This window comes from Pinus tabuliformis, chromosome 5_2 (assembly GCF_031772625.1).
Source record: "Pinus tabuliformis cultivar Carrire ecotype Pingquan chromosome 5_2, CPIR1, whole genome shotgun sequence".
In the NCBI taxonomy this organism is placed as follows: Eukaryota; Viridiplantae; Streptophyta; class Pinopsida; order Pinales; family Pinaceae; genus Pinus; species Pinus tabuliformis.
In genome coordinates, this window is record NC_142306.1 from 879,331,607 (window position 1) to 879,343,440 (window position 11,834).

An 11,834-nucleotide genomic window follows, 5' to 3' on the forward strand; every position below is an offset into this window, starting at 1 on the left:
GGTTGATGCATATGATACCAAACACAATTGAAATGTAAGCCCTTGCAAAGGTGGGTTAGGGGAAACAGGAAGGGAAGATGAAATAGAGAACATGGAAAAGAAGGATCCAAAGGAGTGAAAGAAAGTCATGGTAGGGAGATATGAATGCAAGAATGTATTATGTGAAATAATTTGGAAGATACACATGGATATTTTGAGAAAAATGATAGGATGTACTATGCAATAGTAGTGTAGTAGGAGAGAGATAGATAAATGGCATGCTTGTGTATGTAGAGGAAAGAGAGACATTGGAGTTGTGTGTAGAGAGAAGAGAGGCACTAGATGATATACCATGATAACTTATGATAGAGTAGGAGTAGAAGATTTCAAATCATAATGGAAGATTAGAGATGAGAATGATTTGGAGGAACATGTGAGTGTTGCTTTAGATAGCAAGTACTTCCTAAGTGAATTTGAGGATGATTCCACTAAATATGAGGATGCTTTAGCAATTGTAGAGTGATTAGAGCAAATGAAGATTGAATAATTCTCTAGATACATTGAAGAATAAGTTGGAGAAAATGAATTTGAAAAAACCCCTTTAGAACCATTCCCTATATGCAATCTAACAAAAATAAAAGACAATTCGATAGATATGGAAGTTAGAAATATAACTCAACAAATAAAAGGAATAGTAGAAAAAATAATGGTGGAGAAATATAAAGACATTTGCATATTTTAATGGCAAGAAAAACAACGAATACAATTAGTATACTCCCCACGTTCCATGGAACTAGGAGGGATGATGTCGTACAATGTTGGTTTATGTGTGAAGCAATCTATACTGTGAATAAGATCATAAATAAAGCATTAAGGATTGTGCAATTGGAAACATTTTTTAGAGATAGAAATATACAATGGTACATACAAAAGTTATTTACCAATAGGATGAGCCAAAGTTATAAATGAGATAAAGAATGAATTGATTAAGGAATTTTAATATCCCAAGTCAAAAAAAAATAAAAATCATTATACAGTTGAAGGAATAAATCAAAAAGTGGGAAAACATAATATAGGATTGTGATCAAAGATTTAAATATTTGGTGGAATAATTGACATTCCAAAGCCAAGATGTCTAGCATATAGAGTTTTTCATTGCAGGAGTACTCCCTCATATTAGAAATCCACTTACTCAGCATAAGATATCCATATAGGTTGAAGCTTTAGAGATAGTTATACTTCCTGAATATAGAAGGGGTGTGTTCAATCAACCTTATGATTGGTGTAGGTTTAAAACTAATTGGATGCCTTGGCTAGTCAATTACAAAATATGGCCAAGTGTGAGGTTGTAAGAGAGAATGTGTCATGTACTTTATGTAGAATAGAGTGTCACCATAGAAATGAATGTCTAGTGTTGGCTAATTAAATTTTGATTGGTGCATCAAATCCAAACTTGTGTGAAATATGTAAGTAGTGGGGACATGAGACACATGCTTAATTCCCCATGCTATATAAATACTAGATGAATGCCAAAACACCATTATATAATTTTTGTAAATCTATGTGGCATGAGGTAAATAATTTTAAGTCACTACAAGAAGGAGCATATCATTGATACACATTGAATTCATGGGTCAAGTGATAGAATCACCAAGAGAAGAGGAGAATACTAAAGACGAGGAAGAGGAGGATATGGTGAACTACCTACATTCTTTAATTGTGGAGAAGTAGAGAAAATTGCACATTTTTGTACTAATCCCCACATATTGTGTAGACATTGTCATTGTACTGAATACAATATTGAAGATTGTTCTAAATCGATAGAGAAGTGGGAAGAGAAATGAAGGAGGGTGAACATGGTCATTGTAGAGCCTTAAATGGAAGAAGATAATCAACAAGTTATACTCAATATATTGACAAGAGGAGCATCAAGGAGTAATATCCTGGATGTGGACAATTCACAAATATTAGCAAGTAAGATAATTTAGAAAGTTGATCCAACATCACCAAAAATTGGTCTACCCCTATCGAAGTAGTTTCTACATGATGTTATAGAGATATTGCAGAATGCACCAATATGGGAGTGAGATGCACAAACCAACAAGAAGAAATATATTGAGGCAGAAAATAAAGTAAATTATTTCCCCAAATGTCACATTACATTACTTAATGGTTGAAAAGTATCTAGGAAGTTGATAAAGATTCTAAATGTTAGATAGTTATGTTTAGTATGAAACTCCTATTTTGGATCATCTTCCAAAACAACGTTATATATATTAAAAGAAGAATAAAAGGGCGTGTAGGGAATTCAAAATGAAAATGAAGCTATGAGGTTATGAGATGGAGTATGTTATGATGGAATTACAATCTAATATGAACATTCTTTCACATAAGTATTGTGATTTGATGGGGAGACCAATGCTAGTTTTGTCCCCTATTCAACTAGGATTAGGAAATATATATAGGATTTATCCCATCAAAGAGTAGAGAATGTAGAGGTTGATATGGATAGGGTAAAGACTCTAGTTTATTTTGAAGTGATTGATATAATGGAGGGAAAGTATCCTTACTCAAATATTTTTGGAATAGATTGGGTGTTTGATGACTATGAAATTCTAAATTTAAAGAAGAAGAAGATGTCGTTGAAATAGATGCACTAAGTATTGTTGCACCTTTGGATTCCTCTGAAGGTGAAAGATTCATACACTTAACCAATGATGAAGTTCAGAGTTTATTTACGGGAATATATGCAAATATTATATCCATAAGAAAAGGCTACATAAATTCAATTGCAAATGGAGAGTTGAGTTGGAGGGGTGTATATTCTTTTGATATAGATTATGAAGATGCAATGAATAGATGGTAGGAAAGAGCATGTGAGATTTTCAATTGAATATTCACATTAATTGAGAAATATTTTCACCGGATTGGAGATGTGTTGCAAGACCCCTCTAGATTTCATGGTACTTGAGGAGTTGATACTAGAAGAAAAAATAATACAATATTTCAATATGATTGTGAAAGATATCCTTCCACACAAGTGAGACACACACATAACTAATTTATAAAGTTGGGCACATATGGAAAATATGATTTTTTTATGCAACCAACTCACAAAATAGAAGCACAGATTGATCAACGACTTCAAAATAAGCCTCTTCGAGGGGGAAACCTCCTTTACATTACACAAATGAAAAATTCTTGGATGATTCAAATGAAAAAACCTCCTTTCTATATATAAGAGTCTAAGGGGTCACAATATAATCAAATCCGACATAAAAATAATAATATAAGGGCACAACAATAACAATAGTGGGTTTCTATGGGGCACAATAATAACAATGTGGGGACAACAGGGTCACAACAATAACAATAAGGGGCTACAATGACAATAGTAATGGGGGAATCACTAGTATTATAGGGACCTAACATTCCCCTCTCCTTAAAAAAGGTGTTGTCCTCAACACTTGAGTAGTTTTGGATGCTTCTGTATAAAATTCTCATCCTCCCATGTGGAACCTTCAGCGGGTAAGTTCTTCCACTTGATGAGATACTCTGAAATTGATCGATTTCGTAGCTGACAAGTTCTTGTTTCTGTGATTCCTTCAGGTTCCAATATGATTTTTCCTTCCTCTTCAAGTTCTCGCAACCTTCTTTAAGCATGGAACATGGAAAACTGGGTGCCCTCGGGAAGATGCAGGAAGCTCCAATTTGTATGCCATAGTACCAATCTTTTGCAACACCTTGTATGGACCATAATACTTTGGTGATAATTTATTATCCTTCTTAGCTTGCTTGAGGGACATTTGTTTGTATGGTTGTAGTCATAGAAATACCTAGTCACCTACATCAAAACTTCTTTCAATGCGATGTTGATCTGCCTGTTGCTTCATTCTATTCTACGCCAAAGTGAGGTTATCCTTTAAGATTTGGAGAACTTGTTGTTGATTCTCGATGTGATCTTCCACTGCTTGAACCTTAGAATTTTCTCTTAAATATGTTGTGATGGATGATGGATGATATCCATAAAGTGCCATAAATGGGGTAATTTTTGCTACAGTATGGAAGGAAGCGTTATACCACCATTCAGCCAGAGGCAACCACTTAACCCATTGCGTTTGTTTATCAAATGAAAAGAAACGAAGATATCATTCCAAACATTTGTTCACTATGTCAGTTTTCCCATCAGATTGAGGATGATAAGATGAACTATGAGCTAACTGATTACCCAGACAAGAAACTAATTCAGTCCAAAAATTTCCATTGAAAATGGGATCTCTGTCGCTTACAATAATCTTTGGGTTTCCATGTAGCTTTTGAATTGTTTCCATAAATGCAGTAGCAACTGTACGGGATTTAAATGGATGATTTAATGCACAAAAGTGTGCATACTTGGTAAGTCTGTCAACTACCACCATGATGACACTCTTTCCTTCAGACTTGGGTAAACCTGTGATAAACTCCATTGAAACCTCCTCCCAACATTGACTTGGAATGGATAAAGGTTGTAACAGACCTGGGGTCTTAATTGTCTCAACTTTATTTTGTTGGCAAACCAAACATTCTGCCACAAACCTTTGAATATTAGATATAAGGCCATCCCAAAAAAAAAATCCTTCTTAACCCTATGGTAAGTTTTTAAAAATCCTGAGTGCCCTCCTAAGGGAGAGGTGTGCAATTCTAAAAGAATCTTTTGTTTGAGTTGGGAATTCTTACAGAGGTATAAGCGATCTTTGTACTGTACCAAATCATATTTCCAGCTAAATGTATCAGATGTACTAGGATCTTGATGCAACTTTTGAATGAGTGCCCACACTTCTTCGTCATTCTTCCATTCATCCCTTGCTTCATTTATCCAATCTGGTTGGATGATAGAGATGGCACAAAGCAATGCTTTCACATCCTCATCCTTTCTTGAGAGTGCATCTGCAACAACATTTTGCTTTCCTTTTTTGTAGATGATTTCAAAGTCATAACCCAACATCTTTGTGACCCATTTTTGCTGCTCTTCTGAAGATAATCTTTGTTCTAAAATGTATTTAAAACTATCATGATCTGTTTTTACCTTAAAGTGTCTTCCCATTAGGTAAGGTCATCATTTCTTAAGTACATGTAGTATTGTCATCATTTCCTTTTGATAAATAGCTTTGTGTAAATACTTTCCTTTGATTGGATGACTTTCAAAAGAAATGGGTCTTCCTTCTTGCATTAAAAAAGCATCAATCCCATTTCCTAAGGCATCACATTCCACAAGAAAGGTTTTTGTGAAGTCTGGCATAGCTAAGGTTGGTGCTTGGCACATTGCCTCTTTAAATTATTCAAAGGCCTTTGTTGCTTATGGAGTCCAAGAAAATGCATCTTTCTTCAATAATGTTGTTAGAGGTGCTGTTATTTTCCCATAATTCTTAACAAACTTGCGATAATACCTTGTCAACCCGAGAAATCCTCGTAGATGCTTTATGGATGTCGGATTTTCCATTCCTTAATGGATTTAATTTTGCTAGGGTCTACCTTAACACCTTCATGAGATACAATATGACCCAAATATTCCACCTCCTGTACTCCAAAGAAACATTTGGAGGTTTTTGCATATAATTGTTTCTCCTCCAATAGTTTGAGCACCCTATCAACATGTTGAACATGATCCTTCCAAGACTTGTTGTAGATTAGTATATCATCAAAAAATACTAACACAAATTTTCTAAGGAAGGGTTTGAAAATGGAATTCATCAAACCTTGAAATGTAGAAGGTGCATTAGTAAGGCCAAAAGGCATGACCAAAAATTCATAATGACCCTCATGAGTTATAAATGTTGTTTTCGGAATGTCTTCAGTCTTCATTCTAATTTGATGATATCCTGAACAAAGATCCAACTTGGTGAAGTAAATTGTTCCATGTAATTCATCCAATAATTCATCAATGACAAGAATGAGAAATTTATCTTTAATAGTGAGCTTGTTGAGCTCCCTATAATCCAGACACATGCACCATGATCCATCCTTATTGTGCACCAATACTACTGAAGCAGAGAAAGAACTTTGACTAGGTTGAATTATAACAACCTCTAGAATTTCTGCAACCATACGTTCAATTTCACTCTTTTGGGCATACAGATATCTGTAAGGCCTGATGTTTGGAGGAACACTTCCTGGAATCAAATGAATAGCATGATCATGATCACAGATAGGTGGGAGGCCTTTGGGAATATCAAACACCTTGCAATGATTATCCAAGACTTTTTGGAGATCTGGAGAAATAGATGATTTCAATGTGGGAACTTCTAGTGAACATAATTATGCAATTATGCCCCGTTGTTATTTCTTTAGAAACTTTGTCATGTCGTTAGAGCTTATTATATTTCCCAGTTTCCCTGTGATACCCCTTAATTCAACTTCCTTTCCTTCCCAACAAAATTTCATGAAAAGTTCTTGAAAATTAAAAACTATTGTACCCAAAGATTGTAGTGATTGGACTCCTAGTACAACATCAATACCACCCATTTGAATAGAAATCATAGGACTATTCAATACATATTCTCCCATCGATAGTTTGATATTATGGAACTTTCCAGAGAAATTTATGGTTCCTCCATTTGCAACCATCACTTGACACTCTGGTGCTGGATATAAGAAGCAATTCAATTCCTTGGCCGTCTTACAATGAATAAAATTATAGGTACTACCCGAATCAATCAACACTATTACCTTTTTCTTCTTGATATGTCCTTCCATCTTGAGAGTTTGAGGAGTAGTAATTCCTGCCAATGCATTACAAGATATGGTTGGATTCATTTCTTCTTTCTCTAGGGTTGATTCCTGATGTATATCCTCTTCTTTTGACTTTTCTTGTTCATTTTCTTCCTCCTCTTCACAATCTATGTAAAATAATTTCTTCTCAACACACTTATGACCTTTAGTGTATTTGCTATCACAACTATAACAAAACCCCTTTTCTCTTTTTCCTTCCAACTACTGTCGTGTAAACCTTGTAGGTTATGGAAAGCTAGGGGAAGCAACGCTTCCATCTTTATAATTGTGAGTGGTATGCTTCCTTGTTGCCATAATTTTTCTTTCAATTTTTCTTGCCAACCTGAATGCCTACTCCAATGAATCAAGTTCCCAAAGGCAAACTTCATGTTGGATGTTATCCTTTAAATTCCCTATGAAAACATCAATCATATGCTCCTCTGGAATATCATTTACCCTTATATTCAATTTTTAGAAGTCCTCACTGTGCTCCACCATTGAACCCTTTTGATTGATATTTATCAATTGGCTAAAGAAGGTGTTGCTCTTTATATCCTCATAATGTGCTATCATTTCCCCCGTAAAAATTGACCAAGTGACAATTTGTTTATGAGAGCAAAGCCATCGATACCATACAAATTGATTGGGTTCCAAATATAAAGTTACAATGCGTACCTTTTGTGTGTTTTTCACATTATAGAGATCAAAATATTGTTTCATCTGTAGTATCCATGTTACAGGATCCTTGCCATCAAACTTCCTCATATTGATCTTTGGAACATGATGGGTCTTTATTCGAACGTTAGAGTCTATGAAATCATGATTAACATTTCTTTTGTTCTCATCGTGAGTTTCCTCTACTACCTTTTCGCCATTATGAAGCCTTTCTTGTAGAAACTTTGTCAAACCTTCCTTCAAACCTTCCACGTCTTTCTTCAAATCTTCAATGTTGTCATTCTTTGAATCATGATTAACATTTCTTTTGTTCTCATAATGAATTTTGTCTACTACCTTTTTTCCATTAGGAAGTCTTTCTTGTAGCAACTTTGTCAAACCTTCCTTCCACCTTTCCATGTCTTTCTTCCAATCTTCAATTTTGTCTTTCATACCATTGATTCCATTCTTCAAACCATCCATCTTAGATTCTGTTACTTTTTGTGAGAGAGAAATTTGTTGCACTTGGTCTTGTAATTTTGATATATCATGTTGCATTTCTTCCTCTTCTTCATGTGTCATAGTAGAGATTTAGGGTTTCTTACTAGGTGTTTCCATTTTATTTCTTCGGGGCATCAACTAATGATAATTTTCTTCAATATTCCCTTTTAATCACTTCAAACTAATTTTTCAAACAAAACTTATGAAATTTTTTAAAAAGACTACACACCTTTTTTTATATATAGGAGCTTGTTATTGAATATGATGTATCTCTGAAATTTCAAATCTCCAAGGTCTGCAATTACAAAATGTGGTAGCCCTCTGAGTCCTCTTTCCAATGCCACCAACCTGATTGAAATTGGATTCTCCAAATAAGAGTTATGCCAAATCTCCCAAGATGACCTAATTATACAATTTTTCAGTATAAAGAACTTGCACAAAGTTCCACGTATCATTGTTTCAACCTTAAGACCTAAAAACGATGCACAGAAAACTACTAGCCGATCTCTTTTTGTACCTTCTTATGAAATTTCAATCTAATACTCGGAGAGAAAGTTATGACAATTTTCCCATGGTTACCTGTTTGGGATGTAATTCAAGATTTTGCACAAACCCTAACTTACTTGGATGATATCTCCGAAAATATAGTGAGGAAAGGTCTGAAATTCAGACCTGAGGGTCATCACGATTTCGGATCAAATGGGTTTTTGTTTCAGCTTCTGAAACTTTGTATAAAAAAAGTTATAGCAAAAATTCCATGATGACCTGTTTGGAGCAACGAAACCCTAGAATCCAAAGCTCTGATACCAAATATTATGCAACCAACTCACAAAATAGAAGAAAATATAGATTGACGACTTCAAAATAAGTCCCTTCAAGGGGGAAACCTCTTTTACATTACACAAATGAACAATTCTTGGATGATTCAAATGACAAAAGCCCTTTTCTATATATAAGAGTCTAAGGGGTCACAATATAATCAAAGTCGACATAACAATAATAATATAAAGACACAACAATAACAATAGTGGGTTTCTATGGGGTGCAATAATAACATTGTGGGGACAACAGTGACACAAAAATAACCATAAGGAGCTACAATCACAATAGTAATGGGGGAATCACTAGTATTATAGGGACCTAACATGATTTCATTGGGATTTCAACCATCCAAGAAGATAGAGTTAATGTATAGATATAAGGACAAGGAGGATCGACATGAACATATATGTTTTTTCATAAGCGATGGATTGAAAATAACTTTTTGAAAGTGTAATCAACCATTGTTTTCTCACACATTTGATGTTGTACCAAGGAATCGGTAGATAGAGGAGGAGATTCAAAGACAAAATCCCATATAACATGATAAAAAGTAGTATGCACGCTAGAAAAGATGAAAGAACCAATGTATTGTAGAAATATGGATGGAGAGGAACCCACCAAGGAATGTTAGTTGAGAAGTTTGAAGTTTAACAAAACTATAAGAGAAATAGAAATCAATGGAAAAGAATCAGACCTTATTTTCGAGAACCTCTTAAAATAAAATAAAAAATAAAGAGAGAATTATAATGTTATTCTCATTAATTATGAAGTATGAATACTTATATTTGAAGAAATAAAAATAAAAATGAAAAGTATAATAAATTTATTGATGGAAATGAAGATATAGATAAAACCCAGTGAAGAACCCATAAAAAAATAACCATATTAATTATTATATCCAAAATTTAAAATAAAAAAAAATGAAATAAAAATGAAATAAAATTAATTATATCTAAGATTTTAAAACATGTGAAATAGAAATTGAATAAGTGGTTGAGTATTAAAAGTATCTTTAAATTATAACAAAATCCAAATAAAATAGTGTAAATGTTATGGCCATTTACAAAAAAAGACATAATGTGTATACATAACTCCTTCCCATATGATTTATGGAAAGACAGAATGTGTATACATAACTCCTTCCCCATATAATTTATGGATGAGAGGTTAGGAGAATGATGGAGGGGAAAGAACATTCATTAGTATGATGTTGGAGTATGGATGAGAGGTTAGGAGAATGATGGAAGGGAAAGAACATTCATTAATATAATATGATGTTGGAGAATGATGGAGGAGTGAAGACTATTCATTAACATTAGGGGAAATTATATATATATATATATGGGGTATTAGAAGTATAATTATAAATATTCAGTTAATTTTCTATCTCTATTCTAATGTATTTAACCACCAGAAAATAACTTAAATTTACTTAATATAAATATATTTCCATTCAAAATGGCCCATCATGTTTTTCTTTTCTCATTTTATCACTCTAAGCAAAATATTTATCCCTTAAAAATGGTCCATCATGTTTTTATTTTCTCATTGGCCATCATGCTTTTATTTTCTCACTGATAAAAGTTTTGCAGACCAGAATTCCTCATTAGTATCAAAGGGGTCCTATTTCCAGGATTCCAAAACTGAAATTAAAAAATGACTAATATAAAAGTGGATATGGAATATAAAAGTAGATATGGAATATTTACATTTTACTTCAAATAAAAAAATTGGATTCAAATTTGGTCGGTGAACGCACTGATTCTTCCCAAAATTTCATTAAACACTTTATTCCGATGTGAAAGGTTGACATACTTTTTTTTGCCTTGTAGAAGGAAGGTTTCTTGTTCTTCTCCATGTTTCATGAAATTCTTTATTAAGGTCAATTTAAATGTCTAATCAAATATGATTTTTTTTTGATTAAAAGTATTTATTTTCTTTATTATTTTACACCATTCATCATCTAAATCAATGTCCAAATAAATATTACTTTTAAAAATTGTCTGATCTAAATTTTGATTTTTTTTATTAGAAATATTTATTTTGTTTATTATTTTACATCATTCGTGCATCTAAATCAATGTCCAAGTAAATATTACTTTTAAAAATTATATATTCTTTGGAAATATGTTAATCCTAAGATTTTTTTAACTTATCTGTATTTAAAGGTAGGATTTTCTTCACAGTTAAATTTATTTAATTTATTAATATTATTTATGGATTATAGGTTAATAATTTAATTTATATAAATAATTTAAAAAAACATAGATTTTATCACAAAAATCTCTAAATATTTAAAGATTGTTATGTTTTTATTTTTAATAATTATTCATGATTGTTAGTGTTCAGTAATATCAGTTTTTGTTTATTCAATCTTAAAAAAATAAATATTAAGGAATTAATTGGTTTACTTTAAAATTTTATTTCTGTGCTAAAAAAATTGTAGAGAAGTTTTATAAATCTCCATAGTGTAGTAACGTTGTTATCTTAACAAATATTTTGAAATTGAGACAATTGGCATATACAAAATATTGCAAGAGAGTGTTTTTCATCCTCCACTTTCTTAGTATCACAAAGAAGATGAAATCTTTCATCTCAAGATGTCTTATAAATAGTTCAACTCCTCATTTCACTATGGAGATTGTAAGAGTTCATTCTCATCTTAGCATTATCATTTTTCTTCCTTCAGCTAGCTATAACAAAAAGATACTTTGATCTTCTACATTGGCATTAATGACATCTTATATCATAAGTGGCTTTGATTGGAGTTTGAGGAAATCTTAGGAAGTCTGTTTCCTTTCATGTTAGTTGTCTTGTGTTTGTACATTAGGTACCTAGTCCTAGACATACTCTAAATGGGAGAAAGACTAGCTTTTATGAGGAGGATAGGATAGGGCATATATATTTTAATTTTAAGATTTTAAATTATAAAATACTTTTAAATGTTGGCACCCTATTTGTGAAATTTTATGTATGCATGCAAAGTCCATGTCCACATGCCCATAGACGAATATCTTAACACATTGAAATGAGCCATGTTGTAGATTATTGTAATAATTTGGAATTGTATGTAATGACTTCTTGGTATTATATATTTGAATGATATCAAGAGTGTGAGGATTGGGTACATG